The following is a 12,732-nucleotide window of genomic DNA, read 5'->3' on the forward strand; positions in this document are numbered from 1 at the left end:
TTAAAAACCTATTTCCTATCCTGAAACTAACTGGACAAAATGTACTAACTCTCTTAATAATCTAATAAACCATAACTTTCAGTCAAAGTCACTTGCTTGATACTTGTTGCTGATACTCCTGCTCATGCCTTTCTGTTTCCTGCTTTCCTCTCCTCTCTCTATCCCAGCTGCTTGCTACCTCTCACTGCAATACTCCTATTCAGTAAACTTCTGTTATACTCTCTTGCTGCCTATTTCCCTGGGCAATCCTTATGTATCCCTTCACTAATCAATCTTCCTGCTCACTGTTTCCCATTGCTGCTTCCTCTTATTTGCTGTTAGAATTCTTTGAGGAGGCAACAAGCAAGTTGGACCAAGGAGAGCCAGTAGATGTTATATATTTGGAATTAGATTTCTAGAAGGCCTTTGACAATGTGCCACATAGGAAGCTGCTGAATAAGATAAGACCATAAGACATTGAAGTGGAAGTAAGGCCATTTGGCCCATCGGGTCCGCTCTGCCATTTAATCATGTCTGATGGGAATGTCAACTCCACTTACCTGCGCTCTTCCCATAGCCCTTAATTCCTTATGAGATCAAGAATTTATCAATCTTCTCCTTGAAGACATTTAACGTCCTGGCCTCCACTGCGCTTCGTGGCAATGAATTCCACAGGCCCACCACTCTCTGGCTGAAGAAATTTCCGTTTTAAATTTACCCGCTCTAATTCTAAGGCTGTGCCCACGGCTCCTTGTCTCCTCGCCTAACGGAAACAACTTCCCAGCATCCACCCTTTTGAAGCCATACATTATCTTGTAAGTTTCTAATAAATCTCCCCTCAACTTTCTAAACTCTAATGAATACAATCCCAGGATCCTCAGCCGTTCATCATACGTTAAACCTAGCATTCCAGGGATCATCCATGTGAATCTCTGCTGGACACGGTCCAGCACCAGTATGTCCTTCCTGAGGTGTGGGGCCCAAAATTGGACACAGTATTCTAAATGGGGCCTAACCAGAGCTTTAAAGAGCCCTTGTTGTTAGGGGCAAGGTAGTGGCATGGATAGAAGATTAGCTAACTAGCAGAAGGCAAAGATTAGGGATAAAATGGCTTCTTTCAGGATAGCACATGGTGACTAGTGGAGTTCCACATGGGTCTGTGCTGGGACCTCAACTATTAATTTTATAAATTAATGATTTGGATGAAGAGGCTGACGGCATTGTTGCTAAATTTGCAGATGACACAAAGATAAGTGGAGGACAGGTAGTGCTGAGGAGGTGAGGAAGCTGCAGAAGGACTTGGACAGACCAGGAGAGTGGGGAAGCAAGTGGCAGATGGAATATAATGTGGGAACGTGTGAGGTTAAGCACTTTAGCAGGAAGAACAGAGGCATAGACTACTTCGAAACGGGGAAGTCTTCAGAAATCTGAAGCAAAAGGGACTTGGGAGCCCTACTTTGGGTTTCTCTTCAGGCTAGCATGAAGGTACAGTTGGTAGTTCGGAAGATAAATGCAATGTTAGCGTTCATTTTGAGAAGGCTAGAACACAAGAACAGAAATGTACTGCTGAAGCTGTACAAGACTCTGGTCAGACTGTATTTGGAACATTGTGAACAAGTTTGGACCCCATATCAAAGGAAAAATGTGCTGTCATTGGAGGGAATCCAGAGGAGGTTGGCAAGAATGATCCTGGGGATGAAGGTCTTGCCATCTGAGGAGCAGTTGAGGATTCTGGGTCTGTACACAATGGAATCTAGAATGATGAGTAGGAATCTGTTTGAAACTTACAGAATACCAAGAGGCCTGGATAAAATGGACATGGACAAGATGTTTCCACCAGTAGTAGAGACTAAGGCCAAGGGCATAGACCCAGAGTAAATGGATAAGCCTTTAGAACTGAGATGAAGAGGAATGTCTTCCGTCAGACCTTTTTTTTGTGAACTATTTTGTGGCCAATGAAAGAATGTACACCTGAATCTCAATTTCAGGTTCCCTCACACGTTTAGAGTCCTTCACAACTAACTGGTTATTTTGAAATTGAATCATTGTTGCATCATAAACTTGTGTAAAACAGGATTCCATAAACAGCAAATCAAAATAGTGATAAGTTCAGTAATTTTGATGGTGGTAGTTGGGAAGCACTCTTGGCGAGTTTACCAGGAAATCCTTGCTCTTCTTCAAATAGTGCAAGGGATCTTTTACATTGATCTCAATAGACTTCATATTAAAACCTTATTGTAGAATTAGAGGATGCATAAATTAGGGCTTCATCCTTGTGTTAAATGAAGCTAGCATTAAGAACACAGGAAACTGGACTTCAAGCCTCATTTTTCTGTTATTGAGGAGGGTACCACTTTCAGCACCTGAGACAGCTCCCAAGAGGCACCAAATCCGAAATGCCTGTTGAGGATGTAAGGAGACTGTGTAAAGAGATTTAGGTAAAGCATTTTCTCAAAGCAGTCTGCAAACTTTGTGTGAGAGAGAATGAATGGTTCATAAACTAAGCGTGCTTGATTTCTTTTTAATTTGTGAGGTTTCAATTTTCAAAAACCAACAGTAAAGTTTTAGTTTTAAACACAAAAATGTCTAATTTATAAAAAATCACTGTGGTAAGTTAAAACATAGAACATAGAACTATACAGCATAGGAATGGGCCTTTCAGCCCAAGATGTTTTGCCAGACATGATGCCAAATGAAACTAATCGCTTCTCCCTCCATTCCTTCTGTATTTATCTGCTTATCTAAAAGTTCCTTAAATGCCTCTATTGTATTGACCTCCACCACCACCCCTGGCAGTGCGTTCCAGACTCCATCCACTCTCTGTGTAAAATACTTGCCCCTCACATCGTGGGTCGAGACTTGAAACGTTAGCTGTCCTGCTCCCCTGATGCTGCTTCGCCTGCTAGAAGGGTCTCACCCCAAAACGTCATCTTTCCTGCCACTCTGATGCTGCTTGACCTGCTGTGTTCACCCGGCTCTATACCTTTTTATCTCAGATTCTCCAGCATCAGCAGTTCCTACTATCTCTGCCCCTCACATCTCCTTTGAGTGTCCTTTCCCCCCTCTAACCTTAAATGCATGCCCCTGAGTGTTAGACGTTTCAACTCTGGGCAAAAGAATCTGACCATGGCTCTGATGAAGGGTCTAAGCCGGAAACGTCAGCTTTTGTGCTCCTGAGATGCTGCTTGGCCTGCTGTGTTCATCCAGCTTCACACTTTATTACCTTACATGACATCCTGACTCTTGTATTCAATTCTCCACAACTAAAGGCAAGCATGCCATACACCTTTACCACCATATCAACTTGTTGTGACTACTTTCAGGAAGCTGTGGACTTGAACTCTTGAACTTAAAGATCCTTCTGTGTACTTTAATGGCTGTTCAGAGTCCTGCCATTAACTGTATACTTTTCCTTAACATTTGATCTCTCAAAGTGCAGCACCTCACACTTAACTGGATTAAACTCGATCTGCCAGTCCTCTGCCCATGTCTGCAACTGATCTATATCCAGCTATATCCTTTGACAAACTTCTACACTATCCACAACTCCACCAACCTTTGTATCATTTGCAAACTTACTAATCCACTCATCTACACTTACATCCAAGTCAATTCTGTACATCTCAAACAGCAGAGGTCCCAGTGAATCTGCTTCCACCACTACCCCTGGCAGTGTGTTCCAGACTCCATCCACTCTCTGTGTAAAACATTTGCTCCTCACATCTCCTTTGAATCTCCTTACCCCCTCTAACCTTAAGTGCACGTCCCTAATATTAGATATCCCTGCGAAACTGCAGTAATTACGGACCTCTAGCCTGAAAAACACCCTTTCACCATTACTCTCTGTCTTCTATAGGCAAGCCATTCTGAGTCCACATGGCCAAGTCACTGTGGATCCCATGCATCTTCTGGATGAACCTACCATGAGGTACCTTGTCGAAAGTCTTGCTAAAATCCATGTAAACAACATTCACTGTTCTACCCTCATCGATCACCTTTGCCACTTCTTCAAATTTCAGTCAAGTTAGTAAAACATGACCTGTCCTGCACAAAGCCATGTTGATTGTCCCTAATTAGCCCATACATTTTCATGCATAAATCCTAGCCCTAATTATTCTCTTCAATTGCTTCCCAACCACTGATGTGAGAATCACCAGTCCGTAGTTTCCTGAATTATCCCTATTTCCATTCTTGAGCAGAGGAACAATATTAGCTACTCTCCACCTCTCCGGGACCTCGCCAGTGACTAGTGAGAATACATAGACCTTGGTCAAGGCCCTAGCAATCTTCTATCTTGTCTCTCTCAATAACCTGTGGAAGATACCATCGGGCCCAGGGGCCTTATCTTCCTCAATGCTTTTCAAGAGATCCAACACCACTGCTTTCTTGATCTCAAAATGCCCGAGAATATTAGCATGCTTCACATAAATCTCAGTAGCCTCCATATCCTATTCCAGGATGAATACTGATGCAATGTGCTCATTTAGGATTTCACCCACATAGTCTGTCTCCAAGCACAAGTTCCCTCCTTTACCTTTGAGTGGCCCTACCTTCTCCCCAGTTATCCTCTTGTTTTTAATGTATGTATGGAATACCTTGGGATTTTCTTCAACCCTGCTTGCCAAGGGCATTTCATGGCTCCTTCTTGCTCTACTGATTCCCTGCTTGAGTACTTCCCTGCTTTCCTTGTATTCCTCATGGGTACTGTCGGATTTTAGCTTTCTAAACCTTACCGATGCTTCTTTCTGCTTTTTGATAAATTGTATTCTGAGAGTCCCTTATCCTTATCCTTCCTCCTTAATAGAACATGCAGATCTCAAACTTACCCCAGCTGGACTTTAAACAATTCCTATATATCAAATATGGACTTGCCTGATAACCGCTCCTCCCAATTCCCTAGCTTCTGCCCAATACTGACAGAATTTGACCTCTCCCGCAAGGTCCTGACTTATCCTCGTTCTTAACTATCTTAAAACTTAAGGAGTTGTGATCATTATCACCAAAATGTTCTCCCACTGAAAACTCAATCACCTGGCCAGACTCACCAGTCAGTACAAAGTCCAGTATGGCACCTCTTCTATTGGATTAACCAAATACTGCTTCAGGAAACCTGCTTGGATGAACTTAACAGAATCTGCCCCATTATAAGCTTGTAGCTGTAAGGGAGTCTCAGTCAATACTGGGGAAGTTAAAGTCACCCACTGTGACGACTCTGTTTTTATTGCACCTTTCCATAATCTGCCTACATATTTGGTCCCCAATCTCTGTGGCTGAAGAGAGGTCGAAAGTAGAACCCAATCAGAGTGTTTGCACCCGTCTTATTTTTAAGTTCTGCCCATATTGCCTCAGTGGATGAGCCCTCCACAGTGTCCTCCCTGAGTAACATTCTCCCTGATTAGTAATGCAACTCTGCCCCCTCTTTTACCTTCCTCTCTATCTCGTGTAAACAACAAAACCCTGGAACGTTGATCTGCCCGTCCTGTCCCTCTCTCAAACAAGTCTCTGTAATGGTCACAACATCATTGTCCCATGTTCAGGTCCAGGCTCTTACCTCACCTTTAATACTCTTTCTGTTGAAATAAGCACACTTCAGCCCATTAGTATCATCATGTTCATTTACCTGTCTCTGCCTGTCATTTCTTTCTAATCTACTGGCCCTAACATCTACCTTCCGATCAGTCCCTCAACTTGCTGACCTGCTGTTCTGATTCTCAACCCCCTACTATTCTAATTTAAATCCTCCTGAGTAACACTAGGGAAACTTGTTCTGGTTCCCTTCCAGTTTCGGTGCAACCTCTAGTACTGGTCACCTCTGCCCCAGAAGAGGTTTCAATGGTCCGAGAACACAAAACCCTGCCCCCGTACCAGCTTCTGAGCCATGCATTCACCTGAAGTTCCTTAAGTAAAAGTAATAAAGTTGCTAAATAAATACAAATGATGATTCAATGAAGGTGGGAACAAAAACTACTTCTAAAGATGATGTGAAATTCAGTTTGGTTCTTTCGGATACTGTTGCAGGCCTGAAGTTTGCAATTGAAGTGTTAGTTGCTGACATGAAGGATTGAAGAGTTCAGCAGTGATTGCAATGCTGTTGATGTAGAGGCAGATGTAGTTGTAGTTCAGAGAAGGGTTAGTAAATAAATATTTGGAATAGTTAAGTTGCCTTATGAGGAAGGGTAGGACAAACTTAGTTTGTATCAACTGGAATCTAAATGATTGAAACAAATAAGATCCTACAGGGTCATCAGAGCTAAGTGGGCTAAGTGGCCTACCCTTTCACCTGATTCATGTGTTTATGTTGTATGTGCGCCTCCAGAGTATGACACAATGTGACACAACAGACTTGTGAGCAAAGCTAGACTTCATGGAATAAAAGAGATATTAGCATCATGGATATGGAATTAGCTGAGTGATAGGAAACAAAGAAGTGTGGCTTAGGCTTATGGATGTTTTTCAAGTTGGGAGATCATATTTTTAGTGGAGTTCCTTAAAGTTCACTACTGGAATCTTTGCTGTTGGTGTTACATATTAATGTCATTGTATGCAAAGCATAATTCAAAATTTGCCAATTGTACTCAACTGGGAAGCTTTGTAAACAGTGAGGAGTTTAGTGTAGAACTTCAAAAGAACATAGTAAAGCTGGTGAAATAGGTGAATATGGCAGAAAACATTCAATGTGGGCAGAAAAGTTAATTGAGTTGAATTAGGTTTATTGTCACACGTGCTCGCATGAATACAATGAAAAGTTTACGAGTCACTACTTACGATGCTGTCTTAGGCACAAAGGTACCTACGTACAAAATCTTGGCGCAAAACAGAAAAATAAAGAAAACAAAAAGTTTAAAAAATAAACATTGCAGTCCTTCTTAGTAAAAGCAAAAGGACAAAGAAATAGTTAGCAGTTCAAACACCACAGTCTATAAGAACCTAGCCGTGCTGGGCTCACGCTCCTCACAAGGGCTTGATCTCGCCCCCACTGCTGCCCTGGACTGCCTCCTCTTGCCACTGGCTGCCCTGGGCTGCCTCTCCCTCTCTCACTAACATACCTAATTCAATTCAAATGTGGGCTGAAGCATTTTGAAGCAAGAATGTGGACAATATAAGATAAATGGCACAGCTCTAAAGGTGATGTAGAAGTAAAGAGTCCTGAAGTTTAGTTTCAGTTTTAACCCTCCAACTAATTGTTCTCTCTGTGGACTGAGGTCAAACTATTCAGCATCTGGAACATTTCAGGCCTTAGCTACTACATTTAATTTGTCTGTACTCAAGGATGTTGAGTGTTTTGCTACTTAGATTACCTTGCTCTTGATTAGCCTTCAGATCAAAATGACATTTGCTGCGGTTTCTGACTTTTGTAATTGAGTAATTTGGACCACTGACTCTTTATATTTTTGGCTTCCAGTCAATTTATTTTGGATTAATGGGAAGAAGGTGATGGCATAGTGATATCGTCACAGGGATAGTAATCCAGAGGGCTAGGTAATGCTGAAACTGGGTTTGATTCCCACTGCAGCAGGTGATTTTTTAAAAATGCAATATTGTTTAAAATTTTTTTAAAAATCTGTCATTAAAAGCCCAATGATGATCATGAAACCATTGTTAATTACCATAAAAAGCCAACAGTCTCACTACTGTGTTTAAGAAAATGAAAACTGCTGTCCTTACCTGGTCTGGTCAGTGATGTGTTTAACTCTTAACAGCTCTCTGATATGGCTTAGGAAGCCACTCAATAATATTAAACCACAAAAAAAATCTCAAAATGAATGGATCTCGACCCTTCATCAGAAATAGGGGAGGGGAAGAGGGTTCTGAAATAAATAGGGAGAGAGGGGGAGGCGGATTGAAGGTGGATAGAGGAGAAGATGAGTGGAGAAGAGACAGCCAAGTTAAAGAGGTGGGGATGGAGCCAGTAAAGCTGAGTGAGGTTGGGGAGGTTGGGAAAAGATAGGTCAGCCCAGGGGGGATAGACAGGTCAAGGGGGCGGGATGAGGTTTGTAGGTAGGAAATGAGGGTGCGGCTTGAGGTGGGACGAGGGGATAGGTGAGAGGAAGAATAGGTTAGGGAGGCAGGGATGAGCTGGGCTATTTTTGGGATGTGACGGGGGAGGGGAGATTTTCAAGCTTGTGAAATCAGCCCAATGGTATCTTCCCTTCCCAACATCCAAGCTGTCTCTCAGTCTTGGATGAGGTGGCAGCTGCCAATGGGTCTTGATGACATGTGAATATCCTGCTATTGCTTATTTGGTATTGGCTCATTTGGCCCTCCGTGGAAGAGGCAGCATGGATTTCTCATTGGCCCTGCAGCCAGCTGATAAGATGCAGATGGCTCAAGTGTCAGAGGATGATGCGTTGGATCCGGATAACGCCCTCGACCGTGTCTCCCACATTTCTCACAACTCATCCCTCGCACCCCATCCCCGTAATAATAACAAAAAAGAATCCCCCTCATCCTCTCATACCACCCCACCAACCTCCGGATGGTACGTGAGGATGAGGGGGATTCTTTTTTGGTTGTTATTGCGGGGACGGGGTGTGAGGTATGAGTTGTGAGAAATGCGGGAGACACGGTCGAGGGTGTTCTCTGGATCCAATGCATCATCCTCTGACACTTGCACCATCTGCAATCCGACCCCACCACCAAAGACATTTTTCCCTCCCCACCTTTGTCTGCTTTCTGGAGGGACCACTCTCTCCATGACGCCCTTGTCTGCTCCACACTTTCCTCCAGCCCTACCTCACCCGGCACTTTTCCCAGCAACCACAGGAAGTGCTACACCTGCCCCCACACCTCCTCCCTCACCCCCATCCCAGGCCTCAAGAAGGCTTTCCACATCAAGCAGAGGTTCACCGGCACATCTGCTAATGTGGTATACTGCATCCGCTGTACCTGTTGTGGCCTCCTCTACATCGGGGAAACCAAGCGGAGGCTTGGGGACCACTTTGCAGAACACCTTCGCTCGGTTCGCAATAAACATTGCACCTCTCAGTCGCGAACCATTTCAATTCCCCCTCCCATTCCTTAGACGACATGTCCATCCTGGGTTTCCTGCAGTGCCACAATGACGCCATCTGAAGGTTGTAGGAACAGCAACTGATATTTTGCTTGGGAACCCTGCAGCCCAATGGTATCAATGTGGATTTCACAAGCTTCAAAATCTCCCCTCCCCCTACCGCATCCCAAAACCAGCCCAGCTCGTCCCCACCTCCCTAACCTGTTCTTCCTCTCACCTATCCCGTCTTCTCACCTCAAGCCTCACCCCCATTTCCTACCTACTAACCACATCCCACCCCCTTGGCATGTTTGTCCTCCCTGGACTGACCTATCTCCCCCCTACCTCCCCACCTACACTCACCTTTACTGGCTCCATACCTGCCTCTTTTAACTTGTCTCTCTCCTCTCCACCTATCTTCTCCTCTATCCATCTTCAATCTGCCTCCCCCCCTCCCTATTTATTTCAGAGCCCCCTTCCCCTCCCCCATTTCTGATGAAGGGTCGAGGCCCGAAATGTCAACTTTCCTGCTCTTACGATGCTGCTTGGCCTGCTGTGTTCATCCAGCTCCACATCTTGTTATCTTGGATTGTCCAGCATCTGCAGTTCCTATTATCTCTCTCAAAATTAATGGAACCAGATGAATCACATGGCATTGACCTAGGCAATGGGAATATCAATTTGGACCCTGCAAAGTCCTCCTTACTAATGCCCACAACTAGTGCTAAAATTAAGAGCTGTTTCACGTGCAAGTCAAGCAATAGTCTGATATAGTGATACTCATGGAATTGTTGCTTACAGTTCATAAGCAGAACACCATTGCCATCCTGAGTATGTCATACCTATCATATATGGCAGCACAGTGGTATACAGTGGGTGTCGCCTGGGAATCTTCAACATTGACTCCAGACTCCATGAAGTCTCATGACATGAGGTGACACATGGGGAAAAATACCTTCTGCTGATTGCCTTTCATGTATTCTTTATGTTGTGTGCCACTTGAAGGTGGCAAGGTTGCAGAACGAAGTCCAGGAGGGATACTTCAGCGTCCATCATCAAGACTGACTACTGCTGACTGAATTGGTCGGGGTGGAAAGGACTGTGTCTGCAATTGATCAAAATGGACTATTTGTTGGGAAGAACATATTTGGCCTCATCCTCAGCAATCTGATTACAGTGAGTGTATTTGCCCCTGGCAGTGTCAGTATGAATGACAATTGCATAGGTTTGTGGATATGAAGTCCCATCTTCACATTGGGAATATCTTCCAAACTGTTATGTGCAAAACTGTACATCTGTGAATCACTATGAGCCAATAACAGAATTGAACTGCGACACAATCTGCAACTTCTTTGCTCAGCATATTGCCAACTGTACCATTAGCATCAATTCAGGAGGTCAGCCCTGGTTCAATAAAGTGTTCAGAAAGGCTTGTTATTAGCAGCACGAGGCATACCTAAAATGAGTCAAACCTGTGAAGTTACAGCACAGAACTACTTCTGTACCAAACCGCTAAAGAGCAAGTAATGGACAGGGCTAAGTGAATCTGCAACCAATGGATCAAATCTAAACTCAGCAATCCTGCTACATCCAGTATGGACAGTTGGTGTGCAGTTAAATAACTCACTGGAAGAGGCATCACAAATATTCCCATCCTCAATGATGGAAGAGCTCAGCACATCTGTGCAAAATACAAAGCTGAAATATTTGCAACAGTCTTCAACCTGAAGTGCTGAATGCATGATTCATCTCGGCTTCCTCTGAAGGTTCCCAACATCGCAGATGCAAATCTTCAAACAATGTGATTTCTATGACATCAAGAAAAACCTGAAGGTACCGGATGCTGGAAAGCCTAGGGGCCCCGACAAGAATCCTGTAACAATACTGGTGACGTGTGCTCCAGAACTTGCTGCACTGCTAGCTAAGCTGTTCAAGTACTGCTGAACTGTGGAGGGAAGCTAAGTGAGTGCCCTTGGTATCGGCCCCATACTTGGCTGTGTGTGGCAGCAAGGAACCCTACGAACACAAGTCAGTGGGAATAGTGGGGCTTTGTGGTGATTATTGGGAGTGAGGTCACATTGGTTGCTGTCATACCTGGCACAAAGGAAGATGATTGCGGTTGTTCAAGGTGTGTCATCAGTGAAGGTCAGCATCAGCCTATCATTTTTACTTTTGAGTTTTGTTTTCCTCACTCAACGCATTTTAAACATGTTTTTGTGAGATCAGTATTATTTCAACACTGGAAAAATTTTAGATGATAGGTTAAAATTGAGCAAACATCAATGTTGGAGTAAAGGAGTTAGATTTATTTAAAATATATGTGATAGATTTAACTCGGAAAATATGCACATTGAAGCAATACTCTGTGGTAATTTATTTATAGTGTAGTTTCATCAGAGATGTACACCAACATGTTACTTTGAAAATGAACTTTAATTATGGTGATTTATTAGGAGGAAGTTGAAACATCAGGATTGGAAATCTGGAAGTAAAATCATGATCCAGATCTAATGAAAAGCAGCAATGACAATCAGATTGCCACTGCACTGAAATGTTCCTAACTCAGTGCTGCTGCTTATTTCTTCAGTCTTCTGATCCTGGTTTTCACGGCATCACTGGGGGAACTTCACTGATGGTATAGAATCAAGAGAAGATAGGACATATTTCATTTGATATGGTGTCACTGTCATGGTTAATATTTTGCGCTCATCCCTGCGTGCCTTGGAAAATATGGTGGTGAGTTGTTGTAATTCTTGGGGTGCTGCAACACCCACAGTGGTGTTAGGAAGTGAGTTGCAGGAGTTTGACTCAGCAACAGCAAAGGAATAGAGTTAGCTACCATTTGGTACATTTAAAGGCCCATTTTCTGAATGAATAGAAGGAATGCATGACTGTGTAATTCAGTGAATGGGTAAGGTGATAAAGTGAAAATTGGGTAGTTGGGTGAGTTGGTAAGTGGATGAGGTGGATTAATAAGTAGTTGCATTAAGTTCAGAAATTAGTTAGGTCAGGGAGGGAGAATTAGTCATGCTGAAAAAGAAAGGTCCCTGTGAAATGCTGACAAGGGAGGGGAAGAGAATATATATCGAATGGTGGTATCCTGGTAGAGGCTATGGATTGGGCAGCTTCTGATCCTTTGTTTGCAGATGCTGATGGAGTAGTATGTGAGGACTAGGGAGACCAACCATGTTGCTGGAGGGAAGAGAAGGTGTGAGGGCAGAACATGGAAACAAAGAAGATAAGGAGCAGAACTATGCCATTTGACCCCGTCGAGCTTGCTGCACCATTCAGTATGAACATGGCCGATCATTGAGTTCAATACCCTAAACCACCACCTCCAACCCCCCACACCCTCATATTCCTTGAACCGTTTAGCCACAAGAGCTACATCTACTTCATTCTTAAAACTACACAATGCTTTAGGCTCAAAACCTCCACAGGCTCACCAATCTCCGGGTGAAGAAACTTCCCTAACCCTCTTTCAATTGGAAACAGCCTTCCTGTATCTAACCTGCCAAGCACTGTTGGAATTTTATTGGTTTGTATGAGATCCGCGGCTCCCCCCCCCAATCTCCTGTTCATTCTTTTAAACTCAGAGAGTATAATCTGAGCCAACTCAATCTCCCCTCTCAATTCAGTCCTGCCATCTCAGGAATCAATTTGGTAAATTTTCGCTACACTCTCTGTAGCAAAAATATCCTTCCTCAGATAAGGAGACCAAAACTGCACATAATATTCCAGGTATGGTCTCACCACTACCCTGT

General features: G+C 43.6%; 1 protein-coding gene across 12 annotated transcripts in view; it reads left to right on the top strand.

Annotated features, from left to right (window-relative positions):
- LOC125451596 (coiled-coil domain-containing protein 178) overlaps window positions 1–12,732 on the top strand; it is a 349,746-nt gene that overhangs the window by 42,999 nt on the left and 294,015 nt on the right. The gene's annotated exons all lie outside the window — the stretch shown is intronic.

Source organism: Stegostoma tigrinum, chromosome 5, assembly GCF_030684315.1.
Source record: "Stegostoma tigrinum isolate sSteTig4 chromosome 5, sSteTig4.hap1, whole genome shotgun sequence".
In the NCBI taxonomy this organism is placed as follows: domain Eukaryota; kingdom Metazoa; phylum Chordata; class Chondrichthyes; order Orectolobiformes; family Stegostomatidae; genus Stegostoma; species Stegostoma tigrinum.